We start from the raw sequence: 4,104 nt of genomic DNA, 5'->3' as shown, positions 1-4,104 counted from the left end.
GCATGAAAGCCCATTCAGAAGCACCCATTCATGCATTAGGCATTCATTCATTTATAGTAAAATTTAAGGAAAAACAAGAATTTTCATTTATTCAAGCATCCATGAGCCTTACCCAAAGCAAAATAGAACATGCATCATACATAAGAGTTCAAGAAAAATGAAGTAAGAAGTCAAGCATCAACAACCAGAACAAATTGTGGTCAAACTTTCTTCCATAATATCAAATAATGCTTCGTAGCAACTGGATTCTTGCATCAAACAACAATGGTTGTGTGCTTTCAAGATTCCATCACTATATCTAAGTTTGATGCCCATAGATTCGTCCCCACCATGGCCTCCCAAAGACCCTCATCCAACAAATCATTAGAAGACATGCTTTTAGCATGGAAAAACTGGCGATAGCGTCTATTAGGAAGATAAGCAACTCGATAATATGAGCCGGCCAACCAAAGAGTGTCACAGTGAAGGTGAGCCTTGGTGAGCACCTTCTCGTAGCATGAAGAAACGAAGTCTCATGTCACATCCTTTGACTCTATGTTCTTCAAGTAATGTCAACCAAACCATATGTTGCTTTGGTTGTCATTGCCAAAGTAACCACTATAACGAATTTGCATCCAACATTATGTGGGAAACTCTTCCTGGCATCAACAAAGGGATGTACTCATAGAAACCAAATTTCAAGCAAAAAATTTGCCCCTATAAGCAAAAAGACTCAATCTGCAATATAAGCAAGCAAGACTACCATGCCCAAAGAGAGATGTTTGCCTTAGTTGCACCATACTTTCAACAAATTCACATATCTCAAGTCCATCGTCTCATTGCCATCTCCAAATAGAATCAAGGAAATTAATTTCTCTATGTTCCTGCAAATTTGAGAAGCACTTGAACGCAAATTGTTCCAACAATTTTTTATTTCCCTATGTTCCTGCAATTTTTCTATGTTCCTGCAATATTAGGGGCATTTTATAGAATTTTAAAAATTGGTGTTTTTATTTATAAATGTCACCAATCAAATATTCTCTTGTTGAATATAGTGGGGTCGCCGTTTGTGAATATGGATCAATCGTGGATACACATTTATGATAGAAGTTTTGAAAACATTTGGAATTGATCAATTCATTGAAGTGCCACATGCTCATGTCAATTTTGCTGGTAGAATATGATGCCCATGTCGGGACTGCAAGAATAAAAAATATAAATTTCTACCACTGATCAAACTCCACTTGATTAAACATGGTTCTACCATGAAATAAGTACAAGATACGATAGAGGTTCATGATTGGACGTGGTTCTACCATCAAATATATTCAGTCCCATGTGACTTTGAAGTGTATGTTTATATTTGTATGGATGTATATTTGAAGTGTATAGTTGAATTGATATGTTTGAGGATATTTGGCTTGTATTAAATTTTACCATAATAAGATATTGTAGTTAGTGTGAAACATATATATATATATATATATATATATATATATATATATATATATATATATATATATATATATTGAATTGAAGTTGATATCCTCTTGAATGTGAAAAGATGTTTTGTTAATGTTATTTTTATTCTTTTTCAGATTCTCATGAAAGTGCAGAAAAAGGTGAAATCATTATCGAGTCTTCAATCGTAATGTGATTAAAATATCTGTAAGTTATCAGACTAAATTCTCATACTATTATCATCATCATTAACATTGTTATAATTGTTTCTTTTTACAATTTTTTTTTTGAATTATCAGATTGTACTCATTCTTAAAGTATGTTTATTGCAGGTTTAGAGAGAATGTAGGGGAGGGGGTTGGAGATTATGTTTGTTTATTTTTTAAAGTGTATTTATTTTTTGAACTATATGTTTATATTTGAATAAATGTTTAAAGTTAAATTTTTGAGGGGGTTGGAGAGAATGAATTTTTGAGGAGGTTAGAGAAGTGTATGTTTATATTTGAATGTATGTTTCAGGATGCATAAACATTAGTGTATATTTATATTTGAATTGATGTTTGAAGTGTATGTTTATATTTGACTAGATGTATGTTTTAGGGGGTTGGAGCAGATGAATGTTTAAGAAGGTTGGAGAAATGTATGTTTATATTTGAATATATGTTTCACGATGTATAAACACTAGTGTATGTTTATATTTGATTGATGTTTAAAGTGTATGTTTATATTTGAGTAGATATATGTTTGAGAGAATTAAAGAGGATAAATGTTTAAGGAGGTTGGAGAAGTGCATGCTTATATTTGAATGTATGTTTTAAGATATATAAATACTAGCATATGTTTATATTTGAATAAACGTTTGATTTATATACTTATATTTGAATAGATGTATGTTTGAGAATGTTTGAAGTGTATATTTGAATTGCATTTGCCGTTTTGTTTACTATAATGTAAAAAAAAAAACTGATATAAAACATTTATTTATTTTTGCAGGTTTAAGGCCTATATATAACGATGACATTCATGTGTCGCCGTTATCGACCTTAACCCTATGTTGATGTTACAACCTATAATGACTACTTAATTGTCACCGTCATAGTTTATAACAATGACTTACTTTTCATCGTTATCAACTATAACAGTGAGTTAATTCTTCCCATTACTAGCTATAATGACGACACAAAAACATCACCATCATAGGTTGGGTTGCCACTATTGGTGTTTCCAGTTTTGGCGAGATTTGTCATTGGAGGGGTTAAACCGATTTTGAGTGCCACGACCTCCAATTGGCTCCCTTTGGTTGGGTGTTTTATAGGTCAAATTGGCCACATGCGATTCAGTGTCTTTAAACTCCTGCAACTGAGCTTCATGGTCAAACAATATGCCCAACATGTCTTCAGGGGTGATGGGATCTTCTCTAGTATTTAGGACAGTCCCCAAGGATCCATATTTACTCATAAGAAGGTTTGCAAGAATGTGCATGTTTAGATCCTCATCAGAAATAGGTTTGCTCGACATGACAAGTTGATGGACTATACTTTTGGTTTTATGAAAATAAGTCAAGATATATATTATCTGATCACTTTTTTAGATTTTATAACTGGGACTTAAGTTGTTGCACTCTAGCTCCAGAGTGAGCAGCATATGTTTTCCTCAGGGTGTTTTACATGCTGTATGAGGTTTTTAACCCCAACAACTTAACAATGTATGGTGTCGAGATGACAAGATCCAACTCAGTAGCAACTTGACAGGATCCCATAACTCATCTAATTTTTTGTGGGGAAAATGGAATGGCTGGATCTGGCCCCGGTTTGATGCTGCACGAAGTCAATGAATGGGTCAGGTCTGTAACCCATGTGTTTGGGCATAGACATAAAATTACTGACACAAATTGTACTGGGGTCAACCTGAACCCGGCCCAAGTAATATGTGGATCAGGTTTGAGCTATAGCTTTTTGTTGGATACCCGACCTGTCTCAGGCTAATTAATCCAAATATTTTGGATATATACATGTCTTTAAGTAAAAAAAACACTTTTCAGATACTTCTACATTATTGGGTCGCGTTTGGGCTTTTCTTGACCCAATAGACCTGAAATCCAGAACGGGTACTTGTTCTTTGGACAGGTTCAGGTGAACCCTGCTGGTTTGGATTCCCAATTAATCCATTAACATCCTTATATGCGGACCTGATTGGCATATGTAGCATCAGAACCAACCAAACCTGACCCAAATTAAACTGGAAATGGATCCTTTTGGCCCCATAACCAACAAATTTGGAGCCCCAATCCACCTGCACCAACTTATAGAACCCCTAAATTCATTGTTACTCAGTATGCCACCTTTTTGTAACTTGATTAAAGACATAGTGGCAAAACATTGTTACTCAGTAAATATCGCCAGAAAATTTCTTGTGATAAAACTGAGAGTTTTTGTTTGTCTTGCATTTTTTCGGCCAAAAAATTAAATTAAAAAAAATTAAAACCAATTATAATTATTTTTACAGATACAAAATTTGAAAATATTAATGACTGGCAGCTTCGTGGTTAATTGACATCCTTGATACATGAATGCGACACACACGTGGGGTACTTTTCAAGTCCTACTTGCACATTTATTTGGGTAGAAAGCCCACTTATGTGATTGCCGGGTTGACTGAGTTCGG

This window comes from Nuphar pumila, chromosome 1, assembly GCF_984573655.1.
Source record: "Nuphar pumila chromosome 1, dmNupPumi1.hap1.1, whole genome shotgun sequence".
NCBI lineage: Eukaryota > Viridiplantae > Streptophyta > Magnoliopsida > Nymphaeales > Nymphaeaceae > Nuphar > Nuphar pumila.
Note: the sequence above shows the minus strand (reverse complement) of the source record.